This window comes from Mesocricetus auratus, unplaced genomic scaffold, assembly GCF_017639785.1.
Source record: "Mesocricetus auratus isolate SY011 unplaced genomic scaffold, BCM_Maur_2.0 Super-Scaffold_100024, whole genome shotgun sequence".
In the NCBI taxonomy this organism is placed as follows: domain Eukaryota; kingdom Metazoa; phylum Chordata; class Mammalia; order Rodentia; family Cricetidae; genus Mesocricetus; species Mesocricetus auratus.
Window position 1 is genome coordinate 15,348,900 of NW_024429205.1, and position 25,610 is coordinate 15,374,509.

The following is a 25,610-nucleotide window of genomic DNA, read 5'->3' on the forward strand; positions in this document are numbered from 1 at the left end:
CAGAGCTACATCCTCATGCTTCTGCTGCCTTTATGTTTCATGAGAATGCCCCTTATACAGTTCAGGCTCAATCTATCTTGCACGTCATGACAAGGATGCTAGATTTCCTGTAAACAAGAACAATGTAGTGAGGACTTCTATATAAAGAGATGAGTACTGAAGAGATTGCAGTATCTGTTCATAAGATGGGCTGGAGAAAAGGACCAGGCAATAGAGAGGCCAGAGGAACCAGCAATGGCACAGAATAGGGAAGGGGTACCCACCCTGTCTGACCCACCCAAGGAAAGCATGAACCCTAAAGATAGATTTCAAGGTCATTGAGCCCATGAGCCCAAGTCTCCTAGAAATCCTAGAGCCCCACCCTAAGATACAATCTTTATGTCTAGTCAGCAGTATAGACCCATGGTTGAGATTCTGGTATCTAACGTGAGTCTGCCTGGGCTTGAGCCTTTCTTTGGAACCCCATGATCTTCAGAAATTGCTTCATATCCTTATGCCTTAGTGTCCTCACTGCAAAACTGGAGATAATCACAGTCTTACCTTTTAAAGATGTTCTTGTTATTCAGGTTAAATGAGCTAATATAGGTTAGCAGCATTTGGTAATAGTAGTAAGACACAATGTAAGTGTTGGCCTTATACATTGTTATTGACCTGTGTGCCCAAGCCATGTTTTACCCTCTACATATACTTGATAGAATTTTCCCAGCTCATATGCTGCCTAGCCTTTGATGACTACTCTTCTACTGCTGTGTACTTCAAACAGGATAGGTTTTCTCTGGAAACACCAATGCCTATTTATCTATTAGTCTGAGCAAACTACTTATAACATTATCATTTTTTCAGTACAAAAAATTAAATATTGGATATCTCCCATGGTGCAACCTAACATAAAATGCCATTGAAATAAGATCTTCACACTAGACAGTTTCTTCTTAATGTTATGAATTATGAATTTTTGAAGGATCAACCCTACAACCCTGTCCACCCTCCAAGTCCTAGCAGTGGTCTTTCTTGATTTGTCATCTCTTCCTCTATTGTCCTGTGAAATTAAGAAAAAATGAATAGTATCAATGCAGGAACCTTTATATCTAAAATTGCATATAAGCCTTTTAAGAGAAAGCAGAAGTTACCCCAACTTAAACTAGTGTAAATGATTCTTTATCCTCACATGAGGACAAAGATGTAAACATAAAATACAGCCATGGGGTAGTTTTGTTGTGATTTATTTACTTCAGTGTCCCTAAGTTTGAAAAACTGACAATGATTGGCAAGTGCCAGGAACTGTCGACTTGTAGTTTATGATTGATACATACATGCATACATACATACATACATACATACATACATTAAGAGATTACTTCTGAGATATACATCATTGATGATCACGAAGGGCTATCCTGTCACCCAAACAGAGACATGGGCAAAACATACAGACAGACAATTCACAGCCAAGGACACAGTTCTTCAACATGAAAAGATGTGCAATCTTTCTTTTAAGAAAAATACCGAGGTAGATACTGCAGGTCATCCTAGGGGGTGGGAATGATTCCCCGGGAGGAGGCCTGGTGGGGAATGGAGGAGCACACTCCTGTTTTTTCATTTCTCTGGATCCTTCTGTGCTTGTTTTCCCAGGCATGGTTTCTGGTTTGCAGGACTTTGGGAGCCCTCCCCCCCACAAAATGCAAGGTCATCTTGAGTTTCCATGCTCTATATTTGTTTTTTATAACTGTCGTTCATCTTGTCAGCACTTCTGTCTTGAGCCCTACCCCATACTCTGCATGTATTAGCCACATGGGAAAGACATACACGACACTGTTGTCACTCTCATAAAAACTAGAAAGTTAAGGAGAAATGTGTAGAGTAAGCAGAAGAATATGCTGAGCTCCTGAGTTCTTTCTCCCACTAATTCAGAACTTGTTTTATTCCCCACTGTTTGGGCAAGCGCCAGCCAGTCCAAGAGGATGCACGTGATGGGGCGATGTTTCTATGACTCTCTGGGTTTACCAGGAATAAACGCACAGTGAAATGCCACCTGTTATAGGTAGCTGCACTAGACACATCAGACCTCATACCACTACCTCCTGTGGGGAGGATACAGGGGTAAGTGTTTCTCTAGTGTTCTGAGATCCTGCAGGGGGTGTCTGCAAGAGGAGACAGGAAGCCATTTTGTTGGTATGGGGAGCTCTGGTGTTAATCACCTCATACCACTACCTCCTGTGGGGAGGATACAGGGGTAAGTGTTTCTCTAGTGTTCTGAGATCCTGCAGGGGATGTCTGCAAGAGGAGACAGGAAGCCATTCTGTTGGTATGGGGAGCCCTGGTGTTAATTGTGTGCACTCGTGTGCACACACACACACACACACTTGCAATGGTCACATGACTTATTTCCATTACTCTTCCCACCATCTTCTGGCCTCAAAACCTCCCCAACCAGGCAGACACACTTTTCCCTGACTGGTATTGCTAGGGGTTTGCTAAGAAGGCATCATGGTGGTCTCTAAGATTGTTTTCTTCCCAGATCTGGTGCTTTGTACATTCCCAAGGCTGTTGGCATATTTCAGACTACAGGCTAAGCACTTCACTCAGCCTGTGTCCTCACCCTCTGCTGCTTCCCAGCTTGTTGTCCCACCTGCCACACCGTCTCTTCCAAATCAGTTCCCTCAGCAACACAGCAGCTCCAAGCGTTGGAATTAGGTTGGGGTGTTCAGCCTGCTTCAGGATTCACTGGCCTTAGAGCAGGAAAATGGTTTAGCTTCTTAAAATCAGCTTATCCATCTTCAAAAGGTCAACACAAATATCTTGGTACCATCCGGACTTTGAGGGCAGACCATGTGCTGTGCCCTAGCTCTGTGTCCTTTAGAAATATTTCACTTCTTTGTGCCTTTTGTCTTACCTGCAAAATGGGTGTGATAAGATTATCACAAAGGTCAAAGGAAGCAATAAATGTCAATTAGAACATGGCTGGCACATGGTAGTACTTAAAATTTTAAGTATTATCTTTCAGAATGATCCCCAAGTTACTTGGGAAAGCATGTACAGAAAGCACTAAAATAGCACATATGAAATGTGTTATGCTGTTTGCATATAAAATATCTCCAGTTTATCTACCATCTAAAAAAGTAATTTGGACCCTGGTCTCTGCCCAGCACTCCCTGTTATCCTTGATTTGCATGTAAATGTCTTCCCAGTGTAGTTCACACCTACCATCTCCATCTCCTTGTTTCTCTTTATTTCTCAGTTCAGTGCTATCTGATGTAGCCCTTCTTTTTGCTCATCACCATGACACTGCTTTGTTAACATTGCTGGAGCTTATTGCATGAATCCAGGGGCAGCATCTCAATTATTTTTCTGCCTAGCCTGACTCCTAGCTGTTTTTGTTTAATTGAAAGATTCCCAGTGTGTGAAAAATGCTCTGTTACTAGTCAATAGGGAAATGAAATTCAGAATCTCACTGAAGACTTGAGAGATGGGGTAAAAGTGTTTGCTACATGAGCCAGATGATCTGAGTCCTGTCTCTGGAGCCCGTGGGTGTGACAGCAATGCACATCTCTAATCATAGTGTTCCTACAGTGAGATGGGAGGCAGAACTGGAAGCTTCTGGAGTACTGTGCACAGCAGCAGAAACAAGAAAAAGAAACCGTGCTCACAAGGTGCAATGAGACACCTGATCCTGAAAGTTGTCCTCTGACTTCCTCAAATGCACCACAGCAAGCATCCCTGCACTCATAGCACATGCACACAGGCAAGTACGCATGTGCGAGCGCACACGCGTGCTCACACACACACACACACACACACACACTAAACCACATCACCACATTGAGACTTTATCTCATCCTATAGATAATAGAATAGCTGTTATGAAAAAGACAAAAGTTGACAAATGCTGGTTAAGAAATAGAGACAGAAGAACTTTTACACACTGGGGATAGGGACGTATGTTAGTACACCTAGCTACTAAGAAAAACATTGTAGTGGTTCCTCAGAAACAAGGAAATAAGCAAACACTAGGGCTCTTGGCACTGTGTGCATGATTCATGTCTCCAAGTGCCATGCTACTGCTGGCTCTAATGCTGTCATGTCCCACTGGTCCTTCTCCTAACTTGTGCATGGGGTGTTTGCTGATTGCTTCATACCTACTGTTACATCTCTTCTTTCCATGTCACTTTTCTCTTGGGCTCTACCTTTGCAACTCCTTACCTCATGTCTATATACCTAAGGCTCTATATTTATATTTTTAGCTTAGTTTCCACTGGACCCCCGCTTCCTTATCTATTGAATATAATGACCAACCAGGTAAGTCTTGAAGGCATATCAAACAGGTTCAAAAACAGAATACATCATTTCAAGCTTCTTTCATGACAAATAAATCTCTTCTCCATGTATGTTGCCTATTTCTTTAAGCGGTACTTACTTTCCCAAGCCAGAAACCCAGTAGCTGCTATAATCCTCTCTCTCACTTACTACTCCCACCCCATCAGTCATGAAATCTAGAAAGCTGACTTTCTAAGAATGTCCTTCACACATCCCTCTGACTCCCTCTCGATTGCTGTGCATCTAAACAGGTATCTTGTACTGTTGCAACAGATTCTTTGCCCCTCTGGTTGCAATAGACACAAAGTCGGTCCTTGGTTTTCTTGATAGTTCACAATGTCTCATGGCTCTGAGTCTTTGGAGATGCCTGTCTCTCTGGCAGGCATGCTCCCCTTCCATTACTTTGACAAACAACCTTAAATTCCTCTCCATAGCCTTAAAAAATCCCTAGCAAATTTAACTGTTACTTTCAATGTTATCCATGAGCTCTGTATATGTTTTCTTTATAGAAATGACTGATTTTATGATAATTGTTCACTTTACTCTAATTGGTGATTTGGCCAATCATCTCTCTGTTTCTATGGACACTTGGAGTGGTGGCTATGTACTTTCGTTTTTGTCGTCTGCCTGCCAGGCACAGCAGAATGTTTGTGACTGGCACAATGTCCTGCAGATATTTCAAATAGGACACACTGGATGTGTGAGTGAATTAACTAGTTGACAAAAATCTTTTCTGGCTTTTGTGTTGCAAATGTGAGAAGAAAACACTTCTACCATCTTTAGTGACAAATACTTGATGTCTGATCATATCTTGGGAATCAGTTCACTCCTGTCATTTGTAGTAGCCTCTTCCAAACCCTTAGTTGTCTATTTAAATGACAAGTACACTATTGTTCTTCCTCTGAGGCCGTTTCCATTGTTCCATGAAAAACTGTTATTTGATTAAGTCACAGCATTGATAGGAAGGCTTCCTGGATGCACTATGTGATTTCTTAAAATGTAGTTTCCTTTATATGACATGTAGTTTAAAAGATTAACAAAGTGTAACCATTCCAATTCACTTTTTAAAAGATTATTTATGTATGGATATGTTTGATAAACCTAAAAACAATGATCTCTGTATGTAAAATCACCTTACTTTTGAGCATTTATACATAATATTTACTACCCAGGGTCTCCTTTGTTCATTGTTGGATTATGTACAATAGTGAAGGCATAGAAACAAAGCTTGTGTTCATCCACACATGAAAAGAGAAGGAAAATGTGATTCTTGTGAAACATAGAATTCTGTTGGGTATTAAAAAGAAGGAAATTTTCACTATGCACCGATGTGGATGAATCTTAAGGGCATCATGCTAAATGAAATAAGCCAGTCACAGAAAGACAAATACTGCATCCTTCCTTTTAGAATGAGTTATTTACAGTAGTAGAGTCCAGAGACTGAATGGATGGTGATTGCCAAGATTCAAGTGAATAGTGAGTTAACTAACCAACAGGCTAAAGTTTCAGTCAAGTGTGGTGAATTGAGTGTGAGGAACCCACTGTGTGTACAGTTTACAACAGTGTGTTACACACTTAAAATTCAGTGTGTGTGTGTACTGAGCTCATGTAGTGTGTCATTACTACAATCTACTCCAATCCAGCACACTTCAATTTTTAGTCTAGTTAAGGGAAAACCTTCACACACCTTAGTGCAATATATAGTGGCCTTTTCGAGCTTCTATGGCTTGGTGAGACACAACAGAACATTCTGCCTTTTGGTAGTGAGAGACTCCTAGTAGCTCTGCTCTTTAGAATACATTGAGAGCAAAGGTACACAGTGTACTTTGTCATTCTTTATATGATTCAGTAATAAGCTACAAGTTTTATTTAGTGAAACTCTTTGAGATTTCAAAAAAGGAAGTGGTTTAGACCTGGAAATACAAACTCTTCCTTACAGGTACTCACAGATCAGTTCCTTAGCAAAAGGATGTACCAGTTAAGGATGATGAAACAGCTCTAGTCATCTTTTCCACTATCATTTGAAATACCCCGCCACACACTAAATGCGTATTTTTAAGTTGTCACGTTATAGTCTCACTTGCCCCAAAGCTGACATCATCTGTTACCTGAGCAGCCAGTCAGAACTATTTTGTGCAAATCTTACACAACTGTCCCAAATCAACATTACATAACTGACGACAGGTGATAAGGTTAACTGTTAACCCTACCCTTTATTACTCTATGACTAATGGCCTAGTTCTGATAAAGATATTTATTAACAAAATAATTGAGAAGAAATCAAGGACACATTACTTTTTTTATAAAATCTAACTTTTCACCTGTCTTATCACAACTTCTAGTGAATAAATTAGTTATGCTAATATAAATTAAACCATAAGGCGCTTCCCACCATAAGTAGGATCAGAACAAGGCTAATTATTCATATGCCATTTATTCTCAGCTGGAGTATTATCATAAAAGGAAAAATTAAAATCCTGCTTTATATGTACAGTTTTACCTTGCTTGGAAAGCTATTATCTGTGGAATTAGTCTGCAGCTCATCTTTTGACAAAGCAGCTAGACTTCAGTTATATTTCTTTAGCAATTTAGCATTTCCCACATGTAAACTCTTTTTCTTTTCTCCCAGTTCCTCAACAGTAGGGACTTTCTCAAATTAGAAAAGGACTTGTCTTCACCACCACAAAAGAATAAGAATAAAGTTTAGAGTTGCCTGAATCCAGATATTTAAAAATAAGATTATATACACTCACGCATGATCATATGAACTACTAAAGATGGGTCTTTGGATTGCAGTAAGCCAACTCAGACAGTCACAGGACAGCAGGCCTGGGGTGAGGTTCACATGTTATTCTTTTACGAATTTTTAATAGCAGTGTCAGAATCTGCCCTGGGGGAATTCTTATATTTCTCTGATTATAGGACTATGTGCTTTGCATGACAAATTGCACTGTTCTATTTCTTGGTTCTAAACATGTTGCTGTGGCGGGACTATAACTAGAGAGGCTGCATGTATTTTGTAAGGGGAGGTGGCATGTCACACACTCAGAAAATCAGGGCTGCCCCTTAGTTTTGTCTGAAGCAGTCTAGTTGATGTTCTTTCATTATACATATCCCATCAATTCAGAGATAATTAGACTGCTAGAAACAGCTATCTGAATTCTTCTTGAAAATCTTAGATGTTGGGATAGATGACACATGGATGACAGTTTCTGCCAGTGTAAAGACTTTCCCCCTTGTTTTTATCTAATGTGTAAGGCCACCTTTCTTTCGATGCAAATCTACAAAAAATTGTAGTTGAGTGAGGAAAGTAATTAAACCTATTGTTTTTTTACATAGCCCTTTGAATATCTGATACCAACTGATTTTCTTATTAAAAAATAGTGCACAGTTGCTCAGAACTTTAAGAAATTGTGAAACTTGCATAGAACTTTAAGAAATTGTGAAACCTATGAATTCTGCCCGTGGAACTTTATAAGGCCTAAGCTAAGATGCTTACTGAGATGACTACAGGATCAAGTGCATGCCTTCCTCATCTTTCACCTTTCTCCCACAGTGGAAAGTAGGATTTCAGTTACTTTGGGAATGAGTGATTTCATGGGTCTTCACTGTCCTCATCTGCACAGATCTCTATTGAACATGTAGGAAACCTTCTGGACCGTCGCTGCTCTAGTACCTTCTTCCATCTGTGGAGTTTTGATGTCCTCTAACAATGGTGTAATATCTGTGTTTAGGACAGGAGGATTCCAGGGTAATGAGAAGGGTGGTCCAGGCTCTCTGTTCCATCTCATGTGTGGGACAAACCCAGTTTACCCACAATGAGAAAGGCCTAAGTGAGGTCACTACTGTTAAGATAAGCCTCCTTGGAGCGCCACTGTCCATGGGAGTGGAATGGTAGATGTCAAAACATGATTCCTTAGGAGTTGGCAGAGAGTCTCTGGAATGAGATCAAGAAGTTGTGTGCTGAGTCACAGGTTCCAATGATTAGTCTGGATAGGGAGTGAATACAGGAAATGACTTCAAATTTGTCTATGTTCCAGCCTTAGAACCTCCAGGGTGACAAGGAGACCTGTGTGTGTGTGTGTGTGTGTTTGTGTGTCTGTCTGTCTATCTGTGTCTGTGTGTAAGCCTCTGCATGTTTGTGTGTATGTGTTTTTGTGTGTCTGTATATGTGTGTTTGTGTATATGTGTTTTTGTGTGTCTGTGTATATGCGTGTGTATCTCTGTGTGTGTCTGTGTTTGTGTATGAGTGTGTATGTTTCTCTGTGTGTCTGTGTGTAAGTCTCTGTGTGGTTGTGTGTATACACTTTTTGTGAGTCTGTGTGTATGTCTGTGTATGTGTGTATGTCTCTCTGTGTCTCTCCGTGTGTGTGTGTGTGTGTGTGTGTTTGGGAACAATTTGAAGAGGAGGAGCTCCCAAAACTGTGTGTTTTTCCATGTTCAGAGACATGTCTTCAAGTATACTTTCCTGCATTGATTTGTGACTTTTGCCCTAGGCTCAAACCCCCAGCAGCATCTCAGAGACTATCCTGAAAAGTGCATTAACAGTTCAGCCACACCAAGTCACGCAGGTAGGATGTGTCACCGATAACTCAGAGCACGTATCAACACTCTGTGAGAATGTCCTGTGGGCAAAGGTCTCCTTCAAATACAGTCCATTAAGAACAACAGGATGGTGATCAGATGCCAGGCTTTTTACATTGTGCGGTTTCCTACCTCTTGCTCTCTCCTGGTTGGAAGGATGTCTAGTAACCAGCCAGGGTCTGGGAGAACATAATGAAGGGAAGTGAAGGACCAGATCCTATGTGGGTGCTCAGAGTTGGGGTGAACCAGGCAAGCAAATCTTCACAGGATGCAGGAAGTTGGCAAGAAACTATCCTGATTGCATACTGCTTCTTTCCAAAGTTCTGCACAGTGATCCCTCTCTTGTCCCAGGGAGATTACAGAGACAGACTATGATTTTTCTTTTTTACCTCCATTGGCTCAGGCTCTGTCCTACAGCTCCAGTCTAGGTCCTCCCATTTTGTTTCTCTCTGAGTCGACTCTCATTTTCCCCCAGGGATTGCCCTAATCGGATATCTTGGAAATTCAATCTAATCTCCCAGCTCTACCTTTTGTTTATGACATGTTGCTACTGACGAGTGCCCTGGTGTGGCAGTTAAATATTTGTAATATTATGTAGTTGCTTTTTTTGTCATTTGTCTGCCAGAGGTAAGTCCTTGAGAGCAAGATGTCTGGATAGAGCAAATACGGAAATCAAGAAATTCTGGACTAAGTTCAACTATAAAGTTATAAAAAAGCAGTGAGGCGGAATCCAAATAATGTTATGACTTATCTCAGTAGTTTTAAAACCTTTTGAAATTAGGTCAGGCGGTGATGATGCATGCCTTTAATCCTAGCATAGGAGGCAGAGGCAGACAGATCTCTGTGAGTTACAGCGAGGCCAGTCTGGTCCATATAGTGAGTGCCATGACATCCAGGACTGTTTCATAGAGAAACCCTGTCTTGAAAAACCAAAGACCAATGCCCCCCAAACCCAAAAAACAAAAAATCAAATCAAAACAAAACAAAAAACAAAAAAAATGTTTGAAATTAACTAATACTAAAAAATCATTTCCTCATCACAATACAAAAGCATAAAATAGAGACCAAATTTACCTTAAGCAAAACTTATCCTTACTATGCATGACATACTGTTTCAGTATTTTTGAAGCATATATATGTCATTTATATTGATAGCAATTATATTTACACATAATATTACATATAATATACAATCATAGCTATATACAAAATTGGCATGTATTCATTGTACATGACACTGGGTTATAGGAAAGTATATAATGTACTTTGAGCATATTTTTCAATAATACCTTTTTACCTCTTCCTTCTCAACCCCCACTTCTGCTAGTCCTCTTTCTCCATAGACATTTTTGCTTCTAGTTTCATGTCATATATGTGTATGTAGTCTTATGCATACAGATGCTAGGAACCACATCTAAGAGGAAAAATGTGATAATTGCTTTTCTGAGACTGACAATCTGCTTAAAACGATGACCCCAGGTGTATGCATTTTCCTGCAAATAAGATCATTGTTCTTTATGACTGAGAAAAATTCCACTGAATCTATGTAGCACATTTTGTTTTTTTTTGTTTCTCTTTTGATGGAAACCTGGGTTGGAATTAATCACTTAATGGATTTCTTTGATGGCTAGTGAGATTGAGCACATTTAGATAACTTCATTGACCAACCCCTACATCATCATCTGAGAAATTTCTGTTCATTTCATTTGCCCATTTAAAAATACTGAGTTGTTTGTTTTCTTGGTATTCAGTCTATTTTTGAGTTATTGTAAATGCTAGATACTAATCTTCTATAAGATGTATTGCTTGCAAGGATTTTGTGCCATATTGTTGGCTATCTTTTCATTTTGTTGTATTTTCCTTGGCCGTACACAAGTTTTTTTGAGTTCATAAATTCTTATTTGTTAATTATTGCAATTGTTCCTAAGCAACTGGAGTTGTATTCAAGAAGTACATGCCTAGACCTTGAAATGTTTTCCTTACATTTTCTTCACAGTCTCAGAGCTTCATGTCTTGTGTTGAGGTATTTGATTCATTTGGGGTTGAATTTTGTACAGAGTAGGAGACAGGGATGTCGTGTCTTTTTTGCTATATGCAGATACCCAATTTTTCTAGCCATCTTTCATTGAAGAGGCTATAATTTCTCCAAAGTGTCCTTTTATATTTTGTCAAAAATGAGATGACTGTATCTGTGTGAGTTGACATCTGGATCCTGATTAAAGTTGCTGGTCTTCATTGCTATTTTGTGCTGGTACCATATTGTTTTTGTTATAGTTCTGTAGCACACTTGAAGTCAAGTGTGGGTATGCTTCCAGCACTCTTCTTTCTGAACAGCTTTATTATTTTTCCAATTATATGAAGAAATTCATTGGGATTTTGATGGGGATTTTATTGAACCTGTACATTGCTTTTAATTGTATAGCCATTTTTTCCACAGTATTAATTAATTGTTTTTGCCCATAAGTATGAGAGACTCTTCAGTCTTCCAGGGTCTTATTAACATCTTCAGTGATACGCTCTGTTTTCTGTCACATTTCATTAAAGCAATGTTCATCATTGTCTATTAGATTTATTTTCACATATTAAATAGATAAGTGCTTGTTTGGTAAATACTGTATGACTCCAGTATGGTTGTATTATACCTGATAAGGAATTTTACTCTCCTTACATTCTTTTCTAAAACTCCCAAATTCTCTCCTTACTTACTAATTTGCATACTATCTAAAGGGAATCTTTACCACAGTTCTACTCTGAGATTTTACTAGGTCTTAAGGCTAGCAAATGATGACACAGATGACACAGCTATAATTAGTCTCTAGATTTCAACTCAAAAACTATTTCTACTTCATGATGCTGCATCTAATATCTAATGCATACCCACCTAGACTTTTCAACTAAGTGATAATGGAAAGGCCAAGAATTCACCCAGTACCTCACTGAGTATCTAGAAAGTGATCAGCAAATAGGTAAGAAGCAGAATGGAATGATGCCAGGCCATGTCCTAGTTTTGATATGGTGTTTAAAGAGAGCTTTCTGTTTAATCTTTCCATAATATGTTATAGCCTTCTTTTATTCTCATTTTAGGGTCTGTTACTTAATAGATGAACTTGTAGAAAAAATTTCCAAGTACTTAGCAGATTCTTCATTGAATGTTGGTGGTACTTAGAGCTGAACACTATTTGGTCCCTAGACATTTCAGAAAGACCAATAAAATTACTAAGCAGGAAATGCCTGTTTTATTACATTTTCCAAATATTTCATTTTTGTAATGCTTTCATTTATAGACAAGGTTGCCACCATACTCTATGATCGATAAGTGGACACAGAACAAGAATATGATACAATTTCAATTGTCTGGGATGCTTTTCTAGGTAAGTCAAACAGTCCTGGAGAAACACCAAATTCTCCCTTCCCTGAGGTATACACACTGTACCAAGTCTGTAGCTGAGTTATGGTGCTGAAAAATCACAGAATAATCAGCTGATGAGTAATTAAGGGTTACATGGATAGAAATCAAAGCATTTCTGGGTTCTATACATATCTAGGCATCCAGTACTTAAAAATATTTTAAAGCCAGCATAGAAAGTAATGGGTTTGATGGTGACATTTTCATATATATGTCGTTTTACACTTTGTTCTCCAGACTTTTTAGTGCATTTTTATGAGTCTGTTTTTCTAGATGATCAATGTAGAGATAGAAGCGAAATATCAAGTCTTGTGGGCAATTGGAAAAAAAAAGACAGACAGATAGAGGAGTTGTGGGGAGGAAGGAGAAGGGAAGGAGACCATAGAAACAATTATGGGAAATGTGTAACTGGAGCTGCAGGAAGAAGACTAGCAGTTGTGTGGGCTGGTGGCAATCTTTGTTAGCTCTAGACTCAACTTTATCTTTGCTCTTGCTCTGTGGACTTTACTGAACTCAAAGTACAGGGTCCTGTGTTGCCAGTGCCTTGTTGACCTGCTCTTCCTGACTCAGTGTTCCAAGGTTTGTGTAACTAGCTCAGCAGGTTTCTTGTAACTGATTCTTCTGAGCTGAGGTAAGGGCTAGGGTCCAGCAGTGCTGTGGATTTCTAAACCCAGTTGGTGGGGAAGACTGGAGAGATAGAGGAAGCCTTCCAGGATGCCGTGTCAAATGGAAAACTTGTGGGCAGAAGGAAAACAGGAGTGTTGCAATCATGGGATTCACCTTTCTCCCTCATGCTTGATAAGCTTTGGGGAAAATAGCAGCATTCTTTTCAAAAGTGAGGTCAGCAGTCTCTCTGGACTTTGGTTTCCCAATCCCACTTTGCAAAGTCAAATAAACTGAAGCTCTTGGCTGAAGGGAAGTTATCAGCAAACATCTCTGCTCTCCTGAAGATTGTGTTCTGTACCAGACTCTTTGGAATTAGCATTTCATGCTGGAAAAACAGTTTAATCTTTCAGAGAAGCATATGGTGGTATATTTGAAGTCTGGGATTTGGGGTTATCTACTTAAATGCCTTGGACAAGCAGCAAAATCACGGACTTGGCTTCTGTAGTCATACTTCGTGGATTTGAGTTGTCCCTGTCACCAGGTATGTAAGTTATGCCATCATTCTATGCTTCTTTTGTAGAAATAGAACAAAATGGCCTAATAGGAATAAATATATTGATTCAAGTGGATCCTCAAAACAGTATCTACATAGAGCAGGGATTCAGTGAAGTACTTACTATTACATGTTCTAGATGCAAAGTTATTCTTGGTGACTTGTTCCTTCAGTGTAATGATTAATGAGCTGAGGAATCTTAAAATGTTTGTTCTGAAAAGAACTTTGATAATACAGATAGGTAATTGAGACACAGGCAGTGAAATTCACCAGGGCTGTGAAGATACATAGTGTTATATTCGAGGTCAAAATCCAAGATTCATGGGTCTAGATCTCTATTGGATGTGATTAGAAAAGGATGGCAACCAGAACAGATTACCCCTTACAAGGGTCCCTTGTCACAACAAAGACAATCTTATGCTGATTCATTCATTCATTCATTCATTTATTCATTCATTCAGCACTGATGTATGTTATACCCAGAAAGTGAAGGGTCTAAAAGATATCAATTGCATTTAGAGAAAACATATGCAGAGGTAAAATTATGTAACAGAATGGTCATCTACATAACAGTGAAAAGTTCTAGAGAGCTTAGACATCTGCTACATAGCCAATTCATCCCTCCACAAATCCTATGATAAAGCTAGCAAATGTATGAATGGCTAAAATGAATGAAGCTTTAAGGAAAAAGATGTGTGGACACATTAGAGAAAAAATTTCTTCTAGAAGGATCAGTAAAGTCTTCAGGGAGTAAGTGGCATTAGGCATGCTCCTCAAAGCAGGAATAGGTACAAAACAAAACCTGACTCTTGCCTTTCTTCTCCATGAATAATTGCCTTTCAGATATAAACACTTGCACACATACATGTGCACATATGCATAAATAAAATGTAGCTCTCCATAAAGTCTCTCTAGAGTTCAGATGATAATTTAATTAAAATTAAATGAATCCCCCAAAGCCAGAACTACAGGCACTTTGAGTCTGATTCAGAATGTGGCAGCGGGCAGGGAGGGGCATTTGGTTGAAGCATTACCTTCCCAGTGAGTTGTTTCATCTCTGACAGAGACAGGACAAGCTGGTTCTCACAGGTAAGAATTGTAGTGGCCTGATTGGAAGAGCATACCTTGTATGTCAGGGGTGGTTCTAAGCACACTAAATCATACTCCAGTAGAGAGCCAGAGGCTATTGCTACGCTCTGGTAGCCAGAGAAGTGGGACTAGAAATGCCAAGAGGATTCGTTCTCTAACTGCTTCCCTGCTATGCCACTTTTCATTCCCACCAGCAATGAAAGAGGGCACCAGGCTTTTCCACATCCATGTTGTGTGGTTTTTGACTGGAGCCACCTTAGTCGGTTGTGGATGGTATGTTATTCTGGTCTCAGTCTAAGATTCTTCAGTAGTTGAATGGCACTGAGTATCATTTCTGTGCTGACAAACCATTGATACCTGATTCTCAAGGTTTGTTCAGATCACTTGTCATTTTAAATGTCTTTTGTTATTTGAGCTATTTGTCTGTCTGTCTGTCTGTCTGTCTGTCTGTCTGTCTGTCTATCTATCTATCTATCTGTTGGCTTATTTCTTTTTTTGAGACAGGGTTTCTTTGTATATATAGCCTTGGCTGTCCTGATACTAGCTCTGCAGACCAGACTGTCCTTGAACTCACAGAGATCCACCTGCCTCTGCCTCCAGAGTGCTGGGATTAAAGGGGTGCGCCATCATTGTCTGGCTTGAGACACTTATTTTTCAAATTATCATCTAAAGCATATAATTGTAGACAGACATGAGTCCTATATTTATGATTTGCAAATATGTATTTGCTTCCTTTCTTTGGTTTATCTCCTCACTTTGTTGCTGGTATTCTTTGAAGCACAAACATTCTCAAGTTTTTATGAAGTCCAAACCATGTCTGCCTTTCTCTTCTCATCTGTGATTCTATCATCATTTCTAAGAAATGACCAAGAAACAAAAGTCACAATTTGCAAAAATGAAAAGGGAATGTCTTAGGGAGAGAATGGAACTGACCAGAGGGCAGGGGCCGGAGATATGGTACAGCACTAGGGGACAGTGGCACAAGAGAAATTAATGTAAGGAAGCATGTGAATGGAAATGTCATGGTGTACCCTATTATATTGTGTGCAACCTTAAAAACAATAAAAATAAAGAAACCAAGGTCTCAAAGATATATATTATAACACACACACACACACACACACACACACAATGTTTATATGCACATTAGCACTTTGGCATTGTATGACCAGTTTGTAATTAATTGTTGCATTTGATACACTGATTACATCATTGCATGCTGTGAGGAGGGGTCCAAGTTGACTTCTTTTTTTTCTCTTTTTTATAATTTAAATTAGAAACAAGCTTGTTTTATATGTCAACCCCAGTTCATTTTCCCTCCCCTCCTCCCCTGCCCCCCAGACCCCTAGCCCCCTTCCCTCCTCTCCTGTCTTCCCAGCCCCCCTATCCCATCCCCTTTTTGTTCCCCAGGGAGAGTGAGGCCTTCCATGGGGGGATCTTCAAAGTCTGTTATGTCATTTGGAGCAGGGCCTAGGCCCTCCCCCATGTGTCTAGGCTGAAAGAGTATCCCTGTATGTGGAATGGCTTCCCAATGTCCATTTGTATACTAGGGATAAATACTGATCCACTACCAGAGGCCCCATAGAGTGTCCAGGCCTCCTAACTGACACCCACATTCAGGGGGTCTGGATAAGTCCTATCCTGGCTTCCCAGCCAGCATGGGGTCCATGAACTCCCACTTGTTCAGGTCAGCTGTTACTATGGGTTTCTCTAGCCTGGTCTTAATCCCTTTACTCATCACTCCTCCCTCTCTTCAACTGGATTCCAGGAATTCAACTCAGTGTTTAGTTGTGGGTATCTGCATCTGCTTCTATCAGCTACTGGATGAAGGCTCTAGGATGGCATATAAGGTAGTGATCGATCTCATTATTGGGGAAGAGAATTTAAGGTAGCCTCTTCACTATTACTTAAATTGTTAGCTGGAGTCATCCTTGTAGATTTCTGGACATTTTCCTAGTGCCAGATTTCTCTTTAAACCTATAATGGCTCCCTCTATTAATGTATCTCTTTTCTTGCTCGCCTCTATTCTTCCCCCTACTCAATCTTCCTGCTCCCTCATGTCTTCCTCTCCCCTCCTCTTCTCCCATTCTCTTTCTTCTACCTTCTTCTCCCCTCCCCCAACTTGACTTAAAATTTATCTTTTAGAACAGTTTTACAAAAAGCATTTGGAAAGTAGTGCAAAGTCCAGTATTCCTCTGCACCCAGATTCTTTCATTGCTATAAAATATTTGCTGCAATGAATGAACAGAATATGTTAATTAAGGTTCATCATTTATTTTGATTTCCCTACAGTTTATATGACACACTTTCATTTTTTCTTTCCCAGGATCCTGTCAAAGATACCCTTACACCCAGTCCCTTTGTGTTCTTAGGGTTCCCCTGGATGTGACAGTTTCAAAGACTTTTTTTCTATTTTGTTTTTGATGACCTCGACACATTTGAGGGATATTCGTTAGGTACAATGAATCAAACTGTATCTCTATGATGGGATTTAGCTGATATTTCTCTCATGATTCAGTTATGACTATAGGTCTTTAGACTGGAGCTGTGTTTTTTTTTGAAGGGTGACCAGATGAGAAGTGACATTTTAATCACATCACACTACACACTGTATACCATGACTCCATGACTGCATGCTATGTGACTGTGAATGCTGGTCTTGGTCACCTGGCTGAAGTAGCATTTGCTGAGTTCCTCCATTGCAAAGCTATCCTTTGTTTCCCCACTTTCTGTGTGTGCTTTAGAAGGGAGTCTTTATCCGTATCCCCAGAATACGGAGAGGGATGTGGTAGTAAGTCTCCTTGAGGACCAAGTGTCTTCATAAATAGTTGGGAATTTCTGTATGGGATGTTTGTCACTTCTCTCTTATTAATTAATTTATTTAGTTATTCATCCTATCATCTATTTAATCATTCTATTCATGAATGTTTTTGTCTTTGTGGTTAATCCTAGGATGCTCAGTTCTAGTAGTCAGCTTGGCATAACCTATAATCGCCTTGGAAGAAAGTCAAAGTGAGGAATTATCTATGTCAGGTTACCCTTGTGTAGTCAGTGGGGGATTACCTAAGTTAACTGATGTTGGAAGACCTTGCTCACTGTGGGCAGCAACACTCCCTATGTAGGGAGTCCTAAACTATGAGAGTAGAAAAATCTCTCTCTCTCTCTCTCTCTCTCTCTCATCTATCTATATATCATATATTTCTCTATCTATATATCATCTATCTATCCATTTTTATCATCTATCTACACCACCTATCTACATCGTATATATATATATATATATATATATATATATATATCTCACAAGCAAATTCATTAGGTTTCTCTCTTCTCTTGACTGTGGATATGATGTAAGTGTCTGTCTCAGGTCTTGCTTCTGTGAATTCCTTGTAGTGATAGGCTGTGACATGGAATTGTGAACTAAACAAATCCTTTCTCCCATACATTGATTTTATTAGAGTACTTTATCACGGCAGTAGAAATGAAATTAGGGTAAATCTCATGCTACTTTTACTTCTCAATTTGTTCTCTCATTGGTCATTTGGGGATTTTTCCCCTAGTTATAACCAGTGTGCCCTTTGACACTACCTCCATAACTGTGTGTGTTTACCTCTGACACCATTCCCAGAATCAACCATTTATTCAGGAAACCCAGTGATCCTGGTACTGGAAGATTGTATTAGAAATCAAGATGTGGATGTGAGATACACTCAGTGATACTTGTATATCATTGCTGCAGATCCTTCTGATGAGATACAGCAAGAAAATTTGAGTGCATATGAGTACACACTGCATTAAGCTAAGTATGAACTGTAATAAAGCCTCATCCAACATAAATCATTCTGGTCTCCTCCCTTTTGCTTTTTATAATTTCCTTCTCCAACAATGCAAAGCCAGACTCCCTCTGTCCTTTCAATCAAAGGATGAAGCAGTATCAGAATTGTAGTCACACTGAGAAACTGTATTAACCAGAGTATCACACACAGACACACCTTACATGCACACACACACACACACACACATATATATGTATATATATACATATATATACATCCATAGGCTTTTAATTTACAAATATCATTTATGTCTCCTTTGGTGCAGTGTCTGTTTAGATCTTTGGACCATTTTTAAACTGTGTTGTTTTCTTGGTATTGAATCTTAAAAGTTCTTTTAAATTTAGATACCTTCTTTTTATTTGATTTGTGTTCTGTTTGCAAGATAATTTATACATATTTTCTCTTAGCCCGTGGGTTTTGTCATTATCTTATTGACGTATTTTTAAAGGAAGAAAAAAATAAATTTAATAAAGAACAACTTATCATTTTCTCCTTGAAAAGTTTTATTTTATGTTTGTGTTTGTTTTTATGTTTATATTTATGGTTAATTTCACATTGTTTTAGTTTATTTTTAAAATTATTTTAGGTAATAAATGTCCAGTTGTTCTAGTACCACTAGGTAAAATAACAATCCTTTCTCTACTGAAGTATCTTTGTTCTTCCCACAGATTATCACTTTACCTCCTCTCTTGACAGTATTACAGATGGATATGTCTGTTCTTTAATACCATGTAGTCTTAGTCATTGTGACATTGTAAAGGGCCCCGAAATAAAGACACATGTCTCTTCCTCAATGTTGTATGGAGTAGTCTAAGCTCCCTGTTTTTCCACTTAGAATTAGTTGTTGATGTGTTAAACTAGCACCAAATGATAATAATTATGATTAGTTTGCATTCATTCCCGTGGCTGTGAAGAAGTGATTTCTTCATGATACTGGCCTCACATCCACAGTTATGCCAGGTCTCTTCACTTATATTTCTTTTATGACAGTTTTGTGATTTTCTTCGGGCATCTTGTGAACATTTTAGTAGATACACTTCATACTGAGGTGTAATTTTAAGTAGTACTGGCTGTCACACTTAGGCTTTGTCAACTTGACACAAATTTAGTCATATCAGGAAGAAAGGAAATCTCAACTAAGAAATTACCTCCATCAGATTAGCTGTGCACATGATTGTGGGACATTTTCTTGTTTATTGATATGGGGAAGCCCAGTCTTCTGTGGGCAGTGCCATCCCTGGGGGGATGTAGAAAAGGGATAGATGAACAAAATGGGACAAACAAGCCAGTAAGCAGCGTCCCTCTGTTGTCTGTGCATCAGGTATTGCCTCCTGATTCCTGCTTGAGTTTCTGTCTTGACTCAATGATGGACTGTAATGCAGAAGAGTAAGCTAAATAAATGTTTTCCTCCTCCAGGTTGTGTTAGGTTGCAGTGTTTATGACAGCAAAGGGAACAGTACTGGAGTAGGTATTACTGTAATACACCTGAGGATGTTGCTTTGATGAAGGATTGGAAAAGTGTTTGTAACTTTGAGATGGAAAAAAAATTGGGTGTTCAGAGCTTAATGGGATGACTTGTGGGAGCTAGTGGATTAATGCTGAGACAAATGTAGATGATGGAAGTCTGGCTTGTTTAGAGACAAGTGAAGGCTATCAGGGCTATTCATGTGGTCTTTTGACTTAAGTGTCTTTGAAAGTAAAACTTTCAGTGGGTAAGAGATGCTCCTCAGTGGGGATTGAAGAATCATTTGTGATCAATAAGAGATCGGCATCGAGGAAAAATCTTCTGAGAAGTATTTCGTAAGAGTTAGCACATGAAGCCTGTGGTGTAAAGCATCACATGATGCCACAAGTCCATTGGAGAAAGAAGGTCTACCCTCAGTTATGTGAAGACCCCAGTGTATGCCAGGACTGTGATATGATTACTAAGGACATCAGCAGGTGTGGAATGACACAGACTTGTGCTTATAAGACAAGCCGTGTGTGCCGTAGATGGCAGAGTTGGATAGGGGGTGCTACCTAATGTCTTTGGAGCCCAGAAGATAATGAGTGAGTTCCAGACATTGGAAACTGAGCTATTACACTGTTTGGTTTTGCTGGGGCCTTATTGTAACTATTCCGTAGTTATGCAATTTTTATGTAATTTGTTCTTTATTTTGTAGGATCCCACAGCTAAGAGACTTTGGGGTTAAAAATTTTTATGTGTATAAGAATCTTGCCAATTAAAGCCAGAATAGGAAGGTGGATCCCATGAGACTGGAGTTACAGAGAGTTACAAGTCACTATGTGGGTTCAGGAATCAAACTCAGGTCTTTTGGAAGAGTAGCCAGTACACACACACTCTCTCTCTCTCTCTCTCTCTCTCTCTCTCTCTCTCTCTCTCTCTCTCTCTCTCTCTCACACTTTTCCCTAATTAATATTCACGACCTTGAAAGAAGGAACTAGAGTTCTGTTACAGTGGTTGGTAAAATCAACAGGCATGTCTACAGTTTTGTAGCAAGATAGATGAAGAGCCAAATAATGTACTTATTAAATTTATACTTAATATAAAGTTAGTGAAATGCACAAGAGAGAGTAGCCAGTACTCTTAACCATCTAGCCATCTCTTAAAATTTTGAATTTTAAAGAGAACTTGAACTTGTAAATTGTTAGGATTTTCTTTAAAGGCTTGGAAACTTTTAAAGTAGGACTGTGGTTTTTATTGTGATATTAGTATGAGCCCCCACAGGACAAGAAATGAAAAGCATATGACTTCCCGTCTCCAGTTCCTTCCCTGACTTCCCACAGTGATGGGCTATGTTGTGGAAGAGTAAGCCAGATAACCTCTTACCCCCTGAGGAGCTTCAAGTCTTGGTGTTTATCACAGTAATGGAAAGCAAACAGATACAATTTTTTAAATCCAAATTTCAATTGTTCATCTTAGGCCTATAGAAAATCAATTTTTGTGTGTTGCTATAATCATTCATTGGTCTAAAGAGATTTTGTGGTAGATTAGTTGGGAAAACTGGAAGAACAGTTGGAGTGGAGGCGAGACCTACCCAGGGAAGCAGGTCTTCTGCTCAAGATATTTTGAATGGGGGTTTTCTCCTTACAGTGGTAAGATTTTTCTTGAGTACTAGTATAAAAATGTATAAGGTTTCTGGAGGTAAAGCTCATGAATAGGCAAGGCTCCCCTGTGTACCAGAGGCCCCAGGGTTTCCCCACTCTCAAGCTAGACCACACTCAACTGCAGCAATATGCCAAGCATTCTCTAAACAATCGTATTAATTTATGACTCTAGTGGTTTCTATTTCAGATAACTCAGTCTCTGATTCTTTGGATTCAAGTTTGTTTAGGTTTGCAATTTTCTGTGTACCTTATAACTTCAGCTCCCAGAAGTATCCTTAAATAATCATTGATTTTAATATTATTCAACTTTTGTATCACTGTAAGATTATGAGTACAGATTTTCAATATTTTTGTATGTTGATCCAGACCCTCTCATTTAAACTTGTCTGTATTTGGATTTGCAGTTGTACCAGCACCATTTGCTAATTTATTTCCTCTATTGGCACTCTTGTGAAAACACTGATCCATTAACATGAGGGATTCTACCCGAGTTCTCAATCCTAGTCCATTGATCTGTCCTACTCTGTGACAGGTGTATAATGTCTTGATTAAAACTGAATGTGGTAATTTTTAAGTAGCTTTTCCTAGAGTCCCATCATTGCTTTCCTAGACAGACTGTTCTAATGCCTTGGCACTTCCATATGAAGTTTAAGAAAACAGGTCGATATGGTCAAGGAAGCAAAAAAGAATTTTTGAAGTTGTCTTGGTCATATCTATTGCTGAAGCAGAAAGTCTTCCTGTTTTACAAGTGTGAGCACTTGAACTCTTTCATTTATTTCTCTCCAGGTGTTTCATTTCTTTAGTTAAATGTATTTCTAAATGTTATATTGTTTCAATATTGTAGTGAGTGAAATTGCCTTATTAGTTTCATTTTTGACTGTTGTACTTTATAGGAATAAAACTCACCTTTATGTACTGATATTGTATTCAGCAATCCTGTAGACCTTTTTGTTAGTTTCACTTATTAATTTAAATGTTTCTTTCTTATAATTTTATGATGCTTCATGTAAATGATCAAAGTTTCTCTATGACTCATAGACATTGGATTGCAGGTGTGTACAAGATTTCACAGTTAGAGCCATTGTTATAAGAGAAAGCATTCCCTGTTAAGAAGTCATAAGTACCTAGAAGGGGTCATAGAATCAAGATGTGTTTTCATTTTTGGCCTGATATGTGGGTGTCTCTAGGCAGAAGACAGAGGTTTTCATCTTTGAAAAGAGGATGTGTCTGGTGAAGAAAGTGTTAAAGGAGTCAGAATGAAGTGGGGGCAGAGTTGACACACTAGTTTTGAGAAACCTTACATTTTCCCTTCACCAGAGGATGGGGTGTATGCTCTTACATACAAGCTGAAATACACTTGAAAGCCAACATCTGCTTGAGGGAATCCTTGATGATTTTGATTTCTCTGTGGTGTGGGGAGTGAATGATTGAGGGAATGGGTTTTAAAAGAGTGGTAAAGTTTGAAATAATTATTTGGGAAACTATTTGGAACCTGGGAATTCAAGAGAGTCTTTAGCATGGGAACTCTGTAATAAAGACTCTCTGAAGTCATCTTTAAACAAAGGATTCTATTTGAAAAGAATATAGAATTCTCTGAGGTCTCCTTACAGCAAATTCCCATTATTGCCGAGGCAACTGCAATCAGACCTGAAAGAAGGCAGATGTACGAAAGGTCCTTGGTGTGTATCTACCTTCTGGTGAGTTGGCTAAGAAAGCCTAAGGAAAATTTTAATTAAGCTTTGCATGTACTAGTCTATATCCAAAGTCCATCCAATTTTGTGTCTCAGCAGCCCTAGTCCTTTCCTGAACTCTTTGTCATCTCTGGAATGTGTCAGTGAGAAAATGACTTCTCTCCAGGTCCTCCATGTGGATAGTAAACCACTTGGTAGACCGAGCCTACTCCTGCCTCAGGGCCTAAAGAGGAAACCCTGGAATGGGTTCATTGATTAAAAACTGAAATTCCAGCTTATATGTGAAACCCTGGAATAGATTCCTTAGCATCTGTTTGGTAGAAACAAACTCTGAGCAGGTAAGGTTTGAGAGTTTTGAACACAGAAGGGTTATGGACTGAGTGCCATGATCTGTCACATTTGTGTATTGAAATTCTGACCTTTACTGAGGTAGTTTAGGATTAGATACCGTTCTGAAGGTGAGTACCACTCTCTTCATGCACACCCATGAGTACAGAGTAACTCAGAAGCTGCCTACAAGCCAAGAGGAAACTGCAAAGTGAATTCTTACTTGCTTTTGAACTTTATTCTTCATAATTGAGAAACTAGACTCCTATTTTTATTTTTAACGATTATTTATTTAGAAACAACCTTATTTTACATGTCAATTCCCTGTTCCCTCTGCCTCCCATCCTCTTATGGCCTCCACACCCCCAGCCCACCCCCCACCCACTCTCCAAGGATAGTGAGGCCTTCCATGGGGATGATCAAAGTCTGTCTGATCATTTGTGGGGGGATAGGCCCTCCTCCTTGTATCTGGGCTAAAATAATATCCCTCCTATTTGTGCACTAGGGATAAATACCAGTTCCACTGTTAGAAGTCACATAGACTGCCCATGCCTCCTAGCTGGCACCCACATTCAGAGGGGTTGTTTCAGTCTAATGCTGATTCCCCAGCTTTACAAGTAGATTAGGTCAGCTGTTTCTGTAGGTTGCTTCCAGGTTCTGGCTATTATAATCAATGCTGTTATGAACATAGTTAAACATATGTCCTTGTTGTATGAATGTGCATTCTTTGGGTATCTGCCCAAGAGTGGAATTGCTGGGTCTTGAGGTAGACTGATTCCCATTTTCCTGACAAACCACCATACTGATTTACGAAGTGGTTGTACAAGTTTGCATTCCCACAAACAATGGAGGAGTGTTCCCTTTCTCCATATCCTCTCCAGCGTAAACTGTCATTGGTGTTTTTGATTTTAGTCATGTTGGTATCTCAGAGTTGTCTTGATTTGCATTTCCCTGATAGCTAAGGATGTTGAGCACTTTCATAAGTGTCTTTCAGCCATTTTAGATTGAGATTTTTATTTAGTTCTGTACCCAACTTTTTAATTGGATTGCTTGGTGTTTTGGTGACCAGATTCTTGAGTTCTTTGTATATTTTGAAAATCATACCTCTGTCAGATGTGGGGCTGGTGAAGTCCTTTTCCCATTTTGTGGGCTGCCTTTTTGTCTTGTTGACTGTGTCCTTTGTCTTACAGAAGCTTCTCAGTTTCAGGAGGTCCCATTTATTAGTTATTGGTCTCAGTGTCTGTGCTACTGGTGTTATGTTCAGGAAGTGATCTCCTGTACCAATTCATTCAAGGGTACCTCTGATTTTTTCTTCTAAGAGGTTCAGTGCAAATAAATTTATGTTGAGATCTTTGATCCATATGTGCTTAAGTTTTGTGCATGGCGATAGATAAGGATCTATCTGCAGTCTTTTACATGTCAGCATCAAGTTATACCAGCACCATTTGTTGAAGATGCCTTCTTTTTTCTATTGTATAATTTTAGCTTCTATGTAAAAAATCAAGTGTCTGTCAGTGTGTGGGTTAATATCTGGATCTCACGTTGGAGGAGTAGATGCCAGGAAATAATCAAATTGGGGACTGAAATCAATATAGTAGAAACAAAGAAAATAATATAAAGAACCAATGAAACAAAGAGTTGGTTCTTCAAGAAAAACAACAAGATAGACAAACCTTTATCCAAACTAACCAAAAGACACACACACACACACACACACACACACACACACGCACACACACACACACACACACAGAGATAGATAGATAGAGAGAGAAAGCATGCAGATTAACAAAATCAAAAAAGAAAAAGGGAACATAACAAGGGACACTGAGGAAATCCAGAGAATCACCAGGTCATACTTTGAAAACCTGTACTCCATAAAATTCAAAAATTTAAATGAAATGGACAATTTTCTGAATAGATATCAGTTACCAAAATTAAATCAAGAACAGATAAGCAATTTAAATAGATCTACAATTCCTAATGGAATAGAAGCAATCATCAAAAGTCTCCCAGCCAAAAAAAGCCCAGGACCAGATGGTTTCACTGTAGAAGTCTACCAGAAATTCAAAGAAGAGCTAATACCAATACTCCTT